Raw genomic sequence first — 14,633 nt, 5'->3', positions numbered from 1 at the left:
AGTGTTAACAATTTCTAAGCATTATCTTTCTTCTTGAGCCCTTTGATATCAGCTCTTCTTTTTTCCTCTCCCTCCCCCACCCTCCCATCCCCACAAACCCTTAATGTATTGTTATTATTATTTATACATATCTTACACCATCCATTCTATTCCTTCACCAACTATCCTGGTATTTGTCCCCCTGGAGTGGGGTTATTCTGCCGTCATTCTTATCCATTTCCTCCTCCCTACCCTTTTGGAATCATTACTCCCATTACTGATTCTGAGGGGAGTTGGTCTGAATTCTGTAAATTGAAAGCCCTCCTTTATGCTGCAGTATGCATACTAGTCAAGCAGGATTTGTGAGATAGGGCTGAGATGGTAACAGTGGGGGAAGGGAGGATTAATGAACCAGAGGAGTGTTGTGTGTTTCATAGGCACTGAACTGTCCCCTGGATGCATTTTCTCCTTGTGAAGCCCCTCTGTGCAGGAACATCCAGTTATCTGCAAATGGGCTCTGGTCCACCATGATCCCTCTCATCACCTCAATAAGGTTGTCTGTTTTTGAACTTCTGATGTCTGTTTCCATCAATACCTCTTGATCACACAGGTTGGTGTGCTTCTTCCTTGCATGCTTTGTTGCTTTGCTGTTTGATGGCTGCTTGTTTGGGTTCAAGCTTTTTAGATCCCAGACGCTATGTCTTTTAATAGTCAGGCACCATCATCTTTCTTCACATCTGTTTGTGCACCTAGTTTGTCTTCAGTGATTATGTTGGGGCAGTGGGCGTTGCCCAGTCTGAAGTCTATTTTCAGGATTCTCACAGGCTTTGTGACTGCTCCCATTGGCTGTCTGTTATGTTCCCTTCTTGTTCTGCCCCACTGGGGGTAGGGTGAGGGGGGTCAGACCAGACTCACTCCCTGTATTTTGTTCCCAGCATTGTCCTCTGTAGCACTACGCTCCACTGTGGGAACAACAAATCTAGAGCTGTTGTCAGCCCTACAGTCATCTCTGTGCCTTAGCTGCTCTGAGCAGGGACGTCATCCTCAGGACTTGGTGTGTCAGAATGGGGTCTAGTCCCTCACTCTCTCTCTCTTTCTTAGTTTGGTCTCGTGTGGGTGGGCTAAGCAGGCCTTTCTCCCCAGCCTGTAGCTTCAGTGCTGTCCTCTGTAGCACATTCTTCTAGGGAGGGGATCAGCATTGCTTGGATTGGGGCCGGCCCCATAGCCCTCTCTATTAATGGGTTGCTCCATGCCTTTATGTTTCCTCCAGGCTTGGCGTGCAATGATGCTGTCTGCACGCTCACTCCTTTTCCTGTGGGGACATAAACATACCCTTCCTTGGGTGGATAAATGCCCTACTCATTCCAGTGCCATTGCCCCCCACCCCATCCTCTTCTATATGTTGGTATGCTGTATGCATCCTTGGGCTTGGTCTGTCCCCTGTGTGCCTGTCCCTCAACCGTAAAATATGTATTAAATAGTTTTTCTTCTGTACCCATTGTGCTGATTGGACTTAGCTCATTGGACTCGTGTTGTACTTGTCCTTTTGTGCTTGGATAACTTCGCTTAGCATAATTTCCTCCAACTCTTTCCTTGAGACAATGTGCTTCATGCGTTCATCACTGTTTTTTAGGGATGTGTAGTACTCACTGTGTGTATGTGCCAGAGATTTTGAATCCACTCATCTATCGATGGAAATTTAGGTTGTTTCCAGATCTTTGCAATTTTGAATTTTGCCACAATAAACATTGGTGCACAGATGACTGGTCACAGTCTATTTTTTACTTCTTCTAGGTATATGCCCAGTAGGGGGATGGCTGGGTTGTAAGGTAACTCAATTTCCTATTGCTTTAGATATTGCCAGATGGCTTTCCACAGTGGCTGTATGGATCTACAAGACCCCAAGCAATGGATGAGAGTTCCCATTTCACCACATCTCCTCCAACACTTTTGTTCTCTGATTTTTTTGAACTGGGCTATCCTGGAGGGTGTTAGGTGGTATCTCATTGTTGTTTTAATTAGCATTGTTTTGATGGCTTATGATCAGGAACATTTTTGCATATGCTTATTGGCCATTTGTATTTCCTCCCTGGTGAAACTTCTGTTCAGGTCTTTTGCCCATCTCAGAGGGCTATTATTTTTCTTCTTTTTAAAAAAATATCATTTTATTGGGGGCTTGTACAACTCTTATCATAATCCATACATACAGCCATTGTGTCAAGCACATTTGTACATTTGTTGCCATCATCATTCTCAGAACATTTTCTTTCTATTTGAGCCCTTGGTATCAGCTCCTCATTTTCCCCCTCCCTCCCTCACTAACCTTTAATCATTTGTAAATTATTATTAGTTTTTCATGTCTTACACTGTCCGATGTCTCCTTTCATCCACTTTTCTGTTGTCCATCCCCCAGGGAAGGGGATTATATGTAGATCAGTTCCTCCTTTCTCCCCTATCTTCTCCTTACCCTCCTGACATCTCTACTTTCTTTTTTTTTAGCTTTATTTTTAAAAAACAATTTATTAGGGGGTCATACAACTCTTATCACAATCCATACATATACATACATCAATTGTATAAAGCACATCCATACATTCCCTGCCCCAATCATTCTCAAAGCATTTGCTCTCCACTTAATCCCTTTGCATCAGGTCCTCTTTTTTTTCCCCTCCCTCCCCTCTCCCCCCTCCCTCATGTGCCCTTGGTAATTTATACATCGTTATTTTGTCATATCTTGCCCTATCTGGAGTCTCCCTTCCACCCCTTCTCTGCCGTCCCTCTCCAAGGGAGGTGGTCACATGTGGATCCTTGAAATCAGTTCCCCCTTTCCAACCCACTCACCCTCCACTCTCCCAGCATTGCCCCTCACACCCTTGGTCCTGAAGGTATCATCCACCCTGGATTCCCTGTGCCTCCAGCCCTCATATGTACCAGTGTACAACCTCTGCCCTATCCAGACCTGCAAGGTAGAATTCGGATCATGGTAGTTGAGGGGAGGAAGCATCTAGGATCTGAGGGAAAGCTGTGTTCTTCATCGGTACTACCTCGCACCCTAATTAACCCATCTACTCTCCTAAACCCCTCTATGAGGGGATCTCCATTGGCCGACACTTGGGTCTTGGGTCTCCTCTCTGCACTTCCCCCTTCATTCAATATGGTATACACACACACACACACACACACACACACATATATACATACATATACACACAGACATCTCTACTTTCATTATTGGTCCTGAGGGGTTTATCTGTCCTGGATTTCCTCTGTTTCTAGCTCTTATCTGTACCAGTGTACATCCTCTGGTCTTGCTGGATTTGTAAGGTAGAATTGGGGTCATGAGAGTGGTGGGAGGAAGCATTAAAGTACTAGAGGAAAGTTGTATGTTTCTTTGTTGCTACACTGCACCCTGACTGGCTCATCTCCTCCCTGGGACCCTTCTGTAAGGGGATGTCCAGTTGTTTATAGATGGGCTTTGGGTCTCCACTCTGCACTCCCCCTCATTCACAATACTATATTTTTATTTTTCATTTCCATCTCATGGGTTTTTTGTGATACAATTTGTGTAATATCTTCATACTTATTTTCATTCTCTAGTTTCTGACTTTTAATGATCAATAATGATCCACAAAGGTGCATTTATCTTCTTTTAAACTGAGAAATTATTTCTGTCAAAATATTTGTCACATCTCCAATTCTCTATCTTTGTCTATTCATATATTCAAACTGACATTGAGTCTTAAACTTAAATTGCATTTTCATTTTTAGAAGTTCTCTTTGGTTCTAACTTCATATCTGCCTGGTCAATTCTGGTACCCTCTTGTTCTTTCATTTATACTTTCAGGGAATCATTTATATAAATACTTTAGTATCTGATCATTCGAGTGGGGTTTTATGTCTGATCCTTAATTTCTTAAGTGCTGAATTTTGGTGATGGTCTGTTGTTTATATTTTTCTCCTGTGGTTTGCACTGTTGAGTTCCTAACTTTGGAATATTATTTTTGGAAATAATTTGAGAAGTAGGTTTACATGTATTTCTCCAAATAGAGTATGTATTTGCTTTTGTTTGGTGCTTTGGGACACTAGTGATTTAGTAATATTTTATATTTCATTTCAGTTTGGAGTTTTTCCAGTGACAAAGGTAATATAAATGCTATTTTTGATGCTATTTAAGAGAAAACTTGTGATTATGAGTTCTCATAGGGAAATTTCTATCCCCCTAATTCAAGAACCAAAGACGTAGCAGTATATGTGTCGCATCTTTCTGATAGTCTGTTCTCTCTTGGCTTATGTAGGGTTGTGTGATCTAATTTTCTGCTTTTCAAAGAATCCAGGCTTTGTCCTTTTCCCCCTGTGTGGAACCCTAAGGATCCACTAAGGATCGGCTCCAGTTGAAAAGAGCTTCCATTTTTCATGTACATTTTAGTCTCCGGGTTGTTGTTTTTTCTTTTCTTGTTTGTCCTGTCAGCTCATTCATGTATGTTAAAAGATGCCTTTCCATTTTATCTTGCAAACATTAGTGTGGAAGACATGACAAATCTTAACAGGTGAGAAACAATCAATGTTAAATAATTACCTTAAACCATGAGTCTACTCTCAGAACATTTTATGGATGAGGCTTGGAATTGTTGAGAAGCAGATAATTCTCATGTGTGATACCATTGTCCAGAGCACAGAAAAAGAATAAGCTTCATACAAAAATCCAATGAAAATAGCTTAAAACAAACTACAGGTCAATTTCATTTATGCATATGAAATTAGAATTCTTGAACAAAATGCTATCGAGCAAGGTGTGTAAAAATGCAACACTTGAGAGCATGGTTTATTTCTACAGCACGAAGATCTTTCACTAGCAGGAACTTTCCAGAGTGCATTATGTCCAAGGGTAAATTCTAGATTGCTATTCTCAATAAAGGCTAAAAAAGCATGCGATAAACATTTGGCTTGACTGCTCAGTAAATTGGGAATATAAAATCAATTTCACAGTATAATAAAATATAGTTATTTAAAAATCAATAGTTAACACTACTTCATGATAAAATATTACTTTAGATCTCAAGATAATATCCAAAGCTAGTGACTTCGTTTGAAGAATCATTCCTTTGGTAAATCACTTAGGGGAAATGGGATCCCCAAGAGGAATTTAGGAGCGGGAACAGGGACGAATCAAGAACAGGGTGGTGGGGCATGCCTTGCAGTTGGGTTGTTGTGAGGGCTAGTTGCGTCAGTGCTCCACTCCATGCACACGGAACAAACATGTGCATGCACCTGGTGACTGCATGCACATCGGAACAAAACTCTCCCTGGTCTTGTGCCATTCCCATGATTGACTGCAGACAGTATGCATAGGGTTTTCATGGACTGATTTTTAGAAGGAGATTCCCAGGTCTTTCTTCCGTGGGCCCTTCAGTCTGGAAGCTCTGCGGAAGCCTGTCAGCTTGAGGGTAGCCCGCAAGCTCTCCCTGGCAGATGGGAGGTGGCTTTCATGGGTACATAAATAAGGAATGGAGGGTAGAACTCCTGCAAGAAAAGCAATAATGTTTGGACTGGGCCACCAGTAAATCACAACTGCTGGGTAGGATCCCAGAAAACAGGGCAAAAGACAACCTGTTTATAAATAAATGTTACTCTAACTTATCTCTTAATGCCATTTCTTGGAAAATAAAATAAGGAACCATTTTCAAGAATAAGACAAGATCAGACAATGTAGTAGTGTTGGAGAAAAACAAAAACCATGAAAAGTCATTGTAACTATTAAGAAGATATCGGCGACTTTGCAGAAAGGCCTTCCATGGTAAGGAGTGGTGGTTAAATCTAGACTAGTTTGTGAGGCCAGCGACTCCGAATGAAACAAAGATAGTGGTTGTATACCTTGTTTGGTGGTAAATTACCGGAGAGAAACAAAAAGGTGTCAGAAAAGTTATGTTAGGAAAAATATAGGCCTCAAGTTTAAATAATATAGGTATATTTTTAAGAGACGATGGTGTTTATGGACTAAAAGGAAAGAAATTTTTATATGGAAAGATTAAAGCCATTGCATGGCATTTCATATATAAATAACCTAAAAGGATGAAAACTTTCAGATGGACAGATTAAAGACCTTGATGGATCATTGCTTTGGGGAAGTCAGGAAATACAAGAGCAAATTGTGCAGGAGGGAGAATTAACCTGGTATGGAAAGAGATACTTTCCGCCCAAGAACAGAGGAAAGAGACCAGTGCTTTGCAAGAGGATGCAGAGACATGCCGTAGTGGAGCAAGGAGTCTCAGAGAGAAACTTTCGCCATGAGCTCAGTGAAGTGAGTTCATGTACTGAGGCGAAGGAAGTGGGTGTTGGTGGATTGAGCAGTGCAGGAGGAGTTCTTTAAATTTTTTGGGGGAGGGTATTTGTTAACAAATTGAGGGTTGAAAATTAAGTTAGCAGGGTAAGAAGATGAGTTGAAAGAATAATAATTTACAGATCAGAAGCTTAAAAAGCAGGGTTGTCTGCTTTTTTGTTTCCCTTATGGGAACATAAATGTTGCAGATCATTTCGTTGCCCTTATGGGAACAACCTAATTGTTGCTGCTCGGGTTTCCCAGAGAGGAAGTTGGGAGACTAATTTGCATGCAGGACGTTGACTGGAGAGGGCTTTCCAAACCAACACGGTCTGAGGGAGGGTGGGGAGAGAAGGTAGCAGAATTGAGCCCCCCAAATACATTAGGCTCTGGTGTCATCTCAACAAACATCGCAGCTAACCCCGCAGGGTAGGTTTCCTGCACTGAGGTGAGACTGAGGCGGGATGGATGCTTGTGTACTCTCTTGGCCATCTGCAGTGACCAATTGCACGCCGATTTCACCATCACGCTTTCCTTGCTCTTTGCCCACTCCCTTCCAGTCCTGTATTGAAATCTGAAAAAGGGTTGATTCTGCAGAAAGGTGCAGTGGGGTTGGGAGAGAAACAGACTCTTTGATGTGGTAAAAAATGTGAAATTGTTCCCAATGGCAAGGAAGCCCCTGCTTACCTTACTTAGTGGCTAATCTGAGACTTGTCTGGAAAGGGGCCATGGTGTTGGGCAAGGAGACTCTCTTCAGCTGAGGGCAACTTCTAGAAAGGCCAGGCAGCTGAGGGATGTTGGCAGGCAACACGCTGCAGCTGGGGAAAGGAATCTTCAGTTCCAAAGTGGGATGCGGGCTTGGCATCACAGAATCTACTGCCCCTCTCTTCTTGTGTTATTCAAATTCACTTTTTCAGGTAAATTTTGGGCACAGTTCCTTCTGGAGTCTATTGGGCTATTTCCCATGAGGGAAATGTTCAGGAGCAGAGTTAGTGGGAGAAACCATTACTGAGCAGGTGGTAATTATCACTCCTTCCTCTAGGGTTCAGCATAGATTTCCCTCCTCCTCCTCCTCCCTCTCCTCCTCCTCCTCCTCCTCCTCCTCCTCCTCCTCCTCTGTCATCTCTTAGGCCTTAGTCTGGTGGCATCTTCAGACACTTTTCCCCCAAGCTATTGAGCCCCTGGTCACAGTTCCTTTTTCACGCTACTGCATTACTCAGTTTATTTTCATATTTGGGTAAAAGAATTCCCCCAAGTGTAATTAATTACCTGTGTGCCGAATAGATTCTTCCAAGCCCTCTTGCACCCTGATAATCAAGGTTAATTTTTTCTTGTCATAATGCTGAAGGCAAACTAATACCCCTATTAAATCAAGCCCAGCTGTCTATTCCAGTCAAGGTGACCATTACTGCTTTTCACCGGAGAAGGGGTTCAATGTAGTCAGTTTGCTACCAACTGCCCCGTTGGTCTCTTCAAGGAGTGGAATTCAGTAATGGCGGAAGTTTGGGCCTTGCCAGGTGTCCGTGGGTAGTTCAGCCTTGATGAGTGGAAGGGATGCTTCTGGGTGTGCATAGTCTTCATCTTTGCCACCATCACACCTGGACAACATAAGTTCTTTCTGAAGCAGTCCTGCAGAAGTAGAGCTGAAACATGTCCCAAATGTCCAACCGTTTGAAATTGCCATCCCGTTTCAATCACTAGCCTTCTCCTTGCTATGTTCCCTCACATCCCACGGGTAAGGAATTTACTACAATGTCTCACAGATCTCACAGAGCTCTAAGCAAATGATTTAAGTAGCGGTAGATTTCGTTAACTCACAAATCTGACTTTAAGATTTCCCTCTGGAGCACACGTTCCGAAACTTATTTTGTCTACCACCCCCTTATTGCAAAAAAGAAGAAGAGAAACAAAACTACTCAACACTTGCTGGAAATTAAAATCTTTTGTACTGTATTCAGTATCTTTTGCAGCCTCTCCTGGATTGTCGCACTTTCCCCTAGGGGGCGGTACCGCTCACATTTGGAAACTGCTCTGAAGGATCTTCCTCACCCGCAAGGCCTTCTTTTGGCATGTCACCTTTCTTTAAAATTTCTACAAATGTGGATCTCCTCCAGCCAAATACCTGTCTTCCAAATTTTTTTTAGCAAAGATGATTAAGTGCTTCCAGTGTTTCATCAACTTGTTGAACAATTTCAGTTGGTATTCCATCAATTCCTGGGGCGTCGTTTTTGGCTCATGCTTTCAGTGCAGCTTGAACCTCTTCCTTCAGTCCCATTGGTTCTTGCTCAGATGCTGCCTCCTGCAATGGTTGAGGGTCGGCTCGTGTTTTGGGCACAGTGACTCTGTGTCTAGGCATGAGGCTAGAATGTATAATGTATCACTAAAGGGGTTATGGCTGGAAGGGCCATATGGGCTATGCTGAGTGATTGATGATATCTCAGATACTTGGATCTTCTTATCTACTTTGTTGTTGAATTATCTTTTATGGTTTGGATGCTCTTTGTAGAGCATATAATGCAAAGATACTGATATTTCATGCCCATTCCCATTATGTATCTCCTAATCGCCTGTTCCCTTATTTCAATTTTTCTTGCAGCCAACTTAACAATTGACCAGGTCATTGGCCTGTGTTGATTTCTCTTTCCAAAACAGTGCATGACTATACACACTGTTGGAAGCACAGCCAGTGCAACCTCCATTTGTTGCTGCCTTTTAGGGTCACCCTGTATGCAATTGCAGTCCATTATTTAGTTCTACAATCCATAGTCACACAACAAACATCGTCACCTTTGCAACTTGACTCACAGTGGCCGTATGCAACAGAGCAGAACTGCCCCTGTGGGTGTTGAAGGCAGTAAATCTTTACGGGCGCAGAGAGCCTCATGTGTCTCCTTGCTATACATATTACTTGCTTCTAAATGCTGACCTGGCCATTTCTAAATGAGCCCAGGTTTTACTGCTCAGTTTCTGGTCAAAATGGGCAATCTCTACTGACAAGATGAATTGAAGCCTGGGGTAGGATGGTAGATAGCCTGGGGCACCCGTCATGTCCACCAGTCTTGTTGCTGATGTTAGGTGCTATTGAGTTGCTTGTCTCATAGCAACCGTATGCTCCACAGGACGAAACACTGCCCAGTCCCGGGCCATCCTCACAATTGTTCCTATCTTTGTTCCTATGCCCATTGTTGCAGGCCCAGTTTTGGATGTGTTGTTTCCACATATCTCTGAATATACTGCTATCCATTCTGAGTGAATGAGAACTTCTGGTCGTCATTTCAGATCAGAATGGAAAAGAACATATCAGATAAATGACTGCATGTCGTGTAGCTGAAGTATGGCCATCGATTCTGGCAGAAATCACATCTAGCACACCAGCCTCATCAGGGCTGTTATTTGGCTGAATCTGTCAACATCTGCTCTCTGTCTGACACTTGTAGCAGCTAAACTGGTGAATGTCATGGAGATATGATGGGGGCAATCATTCTTGTATTATTTTAGGACTGACATTAATCTGTCATTCCCCAGGGATGGATACGGTTTTTAATTTATCATCTTTACCAGAGTGTGTGTGTAAGGGTATTTCAGATGCATTCCCCCCTCAGGCCAAGGATTAATGTTGGGCTTCTGCCAGAATTATTTTTGATATACATTTGGAGACCTAGGGAATGACCACAGTTGTGTCTTCATGCATCTAGCAGAACTTTATGAACTAGAATGGCCCAGAATTCCCTTCACTGGCCTACAATGCCATCTCTAACAGGAAGCAGTGATGATATTATGGTTTCTTGGGTAACAATGTCATCTCAAGTTCTATGTTTTTTTTTTTTGGTGTTATTTTTTCTTTTTTTAAACAATTTATTGGGGCTCATACAATTCTTTTCACAGTTCATACATATACATACATCAATTGTATAAAGCACATCTGTACAGTCTTTGCCCTAATCATTTTTTTCTCCTCTTTTCTTTTTTTACATTTTATTAGGGACTCAAACAACTCTTACCACAATCCATACATATACATACATCAATTGTATAAAGCACATCCATACATTCCCTGCCCCAATCATTCTCAAGGCATTTGCTCTCCACTTAAGCCCCTTGCATCAGGTCCTCTTTTTTCTCCCCCCCTCCCTCCCCATTCCCCCCTCCCTCATATGCCCTTGGTAATTTATACATCGTTATTTTGTCATATCTTGCCCTATCCGGAGTCTCCCTTCCCCCCTTCTCTACTGTCCCTCTCCCAGGGAAGAGGTCACATGTGGATCCTTGTAATCAGTTCCCCCTTTCCAACCCACTCACCCTCCACTCTCCCAGCATCGTCCCTCACACCCTTGTTCCTGAAGGTATCATCCACCCTGGATTCCCTGTACCTCCAGCCCTCATATGCACCAGTGTACAGCCTCTGTCCTATCCAGCCCTGCAAGGTAGAATTCGGATCATGGTAGTTGGGGGGAGGAAGCATCCAGGATCTGGGGGAAAGCTGTGTTCTTCATCGATACTACCTCACACCCTAATTAACCCATCTCCTCTCCTAAACCCCTCTATGAGGGGATCTCCATTGATCGACACTTGGGCCTTGGGTCTCCACTCTGCACTTCCCCCTTCATTTAATATGATATATATATATATACATATATACATATACACATATATACACATACATACACACACTTATATCTTTTTTTTTTTGCATGATGCCTTATACCTGGTCCCTTGGGCACCTCGTGATCGCACTGGCCGGTGTGCTTCTTCCATGTGGGCTTATTTGCTTCTGAGCTAGATGGCCGCTTGTTCACCTTCAAGCCTTTAAGACCCCAGACACTATCTCTTTTGATAGCCGGGCACCATCAGCTTTCTTCACCACATTTGCTTATGCACCCACTTGTCTTCAGCGATCCTATCATGGAGGTGTGCAGTCAATGATATGATTTTTTGTTCTTTGATGCCTGGTAACTGATCCCTTTGGGACCACTCGATCACACAGGCTGGTGTGTTCTTCCATGTGGACTTTGTTGCTTCTGAGCTAGATGGCCGCTTGTTTATCTTCAAGCCTTTAAGACCCCAGTCACTATCTCTTTTGATAGTCGGGCACCATCAGCTTTCTTCACCACATTTACTTGTTCACCCACTTTGGCTCCAGCCGTTGTGTCGGGAGAGTGAGCATCATGGAGTTCCAATTTAATAAAAGAAGGTATTCATGCATTGAGGGAGTGTTTGAGTAGAGGCCCAAGGTCCTTCCGCCACCTTAATACTTGACCTATAAATATAGACACATAGATCTATTTCTCCATCCTCCTATGTTTTACAGTCTCAAAAATGACCTAGTTCCTCTTTCCTTGTTAGGTGATTTCCCAAATAAGTGGCTGAAGTTCTTTTGTAGAAAAACTAGGGGAACCATTCTCATTTACGTTATGTTTGTCTTGATATTTTAGGATCCATCTTCCTTGGCAGTTAGCTTCTCTTTAGGGAATGGGCTTGTATTTGAAAATAAAGAGATCATGCCTTGTTAAGCTCACTCCCTTCCTTGTCCTTATATCTCATCCAATTGCCCAAGTCAGTGGCTATCAATTTGGACCAAGTAAATCTCATTTAAAAGTATGTAAATGATGATAAACTCTGCCATGTGTATTGATCCCACCTCGCTCTACTCCTCTATTTATTGTCTTGGCTGCTGTCAGTAAATGTAGACCAGGTCCCGCAGTCCCTTGGGGATGCCGTGTAGAGCTTTCCTCTGAGCGCTTCTCAGGCCGAGTAATGTGACTTACCCTTAGTTAGCTTTCTAAGCCAAGTCCTAGTTTTATTGAGCCATTTGTGGTCATGATGGGTAATGAAGGGGGTGGGTGGGAATCTGGATGTGGCACCTGTTGGCTTAGGCAGCTGCATCAAAGTATCTTGTCTTTTTCCTCAACAGAGAGGAGTGGGCTTGGCCTGTTGGCTTGAGGACTCAGGAAAATCGAGGGAACTCCAAATTTATAATGCACTATCCTTGATGTCTCTTCATCCATATTTTGTGGTGTCTTCTTCTGCAATCAGCCTCCTGATCTCAGCATAGCAGATTGGTCTAAGCTGAGAATTTAGCGTTCGTAGAATTCTTCTAATTACTGTGCCCAGTCCCCAACTTTTTCTGCCATCTAAAACAAAAACAAACAAGCCAACTGTCATCAAGTTGATTCCAACTCTCAGCGATCCAAACAGGGTTTCCGAGCCTGTAGCTCTTTATGGGAATGCACAGCCTCGTCTTTTTCTGTTGGAGTGCCTGGCGTGTTTGAACACTGACTTTTTCAGTAGCTGTCCAGTGCTTACCTGCCAGTGCTGCCAGGGGTGGACTGTTTGCACAAGATCTCCTGTGTGATTTTCCCCAGAGCATATGGCCGATGGCGGTAAAGAAACTAGGTTTTCTGACCTCTAGTTAGAACTGGATTTGCCCCTCTGTCACATGCTGTCTCTCACCTCCTGTGACCGCGTAACGGGAACCAGCATGGGGTTTGCCAATGTGCTGTCTAGTCCTTGTTTTTGACATCAGTGGTTGAGCTCTGTGGACTCCATGTGAAATTAACATTTTTGAAAAACCTCAGGTGGCTTAGCTTTGGAGAGGCAGCTGCAGCATTGGCTGAGACAAAGCATTCCTGGTGTGGAGTTGCTGCTAATTAACCAAGTTCTCTCAGACAATTTATTAGAAATTGGGAGGAACACTGAAACTTGCTTCACATTTTTGCTCATTTTTAGGGTGGATGCTGGGTTTGGCGTCTTCCTGGCTCTCCTTGCTGCCTAAATATGTCAGCCTTGATCTAAAAATAGCCTGAATCCTACTGGGGTTAATGTGGGTTGACGAGAGTTCAATTTCTCTGAAACTCTGGGGAGGCTGAAAAAAAGGATGAAGGAATTACTTTTAAAAAAAAGGTTTTATTTAGTGGTTAGCGTGAAACTCTTTATCTGAGTGTTATAAAACAGATTGATTTAGAAAAGCTGAATTAGTAAAGAAGAGGTCATTTATTAACTTTAATAAAGCAAAGAATTGTTATGTAGCTATGTATGCAAAATAATAGTGAGACAATGATTGATGGTGGAAGATGGAAAGTAGAGCAAAGAACAGGGAATCATAAGCTCTGAGTTATAGTCCTTTTGGCTATTTAATAGTACATTTCTTAGAGTCCAAATCTCAACTTTTCTTGGTTTAGTTTTTCCAGCCTTAAAATAGGCATACTTAGATGCAAGTTGTCTTTTTTGTGTAATGTTTGCATACAGGGAGCATATAAACTAATAGATGTAAATATGTGATATTTCTTTTTTATTATTATTAAATATTTTTATTGGGGGCTCTTACATCTCTTATCACAATCCATACATTCATCCAGTATGGCAAGTACATTTGCACATATTCTGCCATCATCATTTTCAAAGCATTCTCCTCCCACCTGAGACCCTGATATCAGCTTCCCCCTCCCTCCCCCACCCACTCTCACGAACCCTTAATAAGTTATAGATGATTATTTTCATATCTTACATTGTCCTCCATCACCCTTACCCACTTTTCCATTGTTCATCACCCTGGGAGGGAGTTATAGATTGATCCTTGTGATTGATTCCCCCTTTCTCCCCCCACCCTCCCCTAATCCTCCTGGTATCTCTACTCTCATTGTTGGCCCTGGGGGTGGGGGGCATGGGTTATCTATCCTGGATTCTGTATGTTGTGGGCTCTTATCTGTAGCAGTGTGTATGCTCTGGTCTAATCCGGTTTGTTTCTTATAACAATTTTTTGAGGCCCTCACACATGAATTTCAGGACTTTAGGCAATTCCTGACACTGAGATATGTAGTGTGGCAGTTACATAATCTATCAACTTGCAAAGGAGTGGAGTCTAGTCTGTCAATCAGATCATAACCAACGAGGCCTCTGTGGGTATCACCTTCTCCTGAGGATTCTGGGAACTCCTGTTTTCCTCCCTGGAGGTGGGAGACACTTGCTGCATCTTTTTCTTGTTGACAAGCCACATGGAAGTACACTGATGCATCCAGAACCCTGGAGTTGGAGGAGCCACGTGAAGACTCACTCTAGCGCTGAGATGCTTCCACCACCACTGGTTCCACAAGACTTTCCACTCACTAGCTGGATCTTCCTGTATTCAGTATCGTTGCATGGTTGTGTGAATCTAAAGAGGAATTTATGGATGAGTATTGACATATGGATTAATATTGGACTTGATCTGAACTGGGTTGGGATCTTTTCTTAATGTACAATTGCTCTTTGATATAAAGTTCTCTCTTACACATATGAGTGTCTCTGGATTTGTGTCTCTAGTTTACCTGGATTATGTGTGGGATGGGAAATTAAATTCCCA

Source organism: Tenrec ecaudatus, chromosome 6, assembly GCF_050624435.1.
Source record: "Tenrec ecaudatus isolate mTenEca1 chromosome 6, mTenEca1.hap1, whole genome shotgun sequence".
Lineage (NCBI taxonomy): Eukaryota > Metazoa > Chordata > Mammalia > Afrosoricida > Tenrecidae > Tenrec > Tenrec ecaudatus.
The sequence above is the reverse complement of the archived record's forward strand: the minus strand, read 5'-3'. Positions refer to the sequence as shown.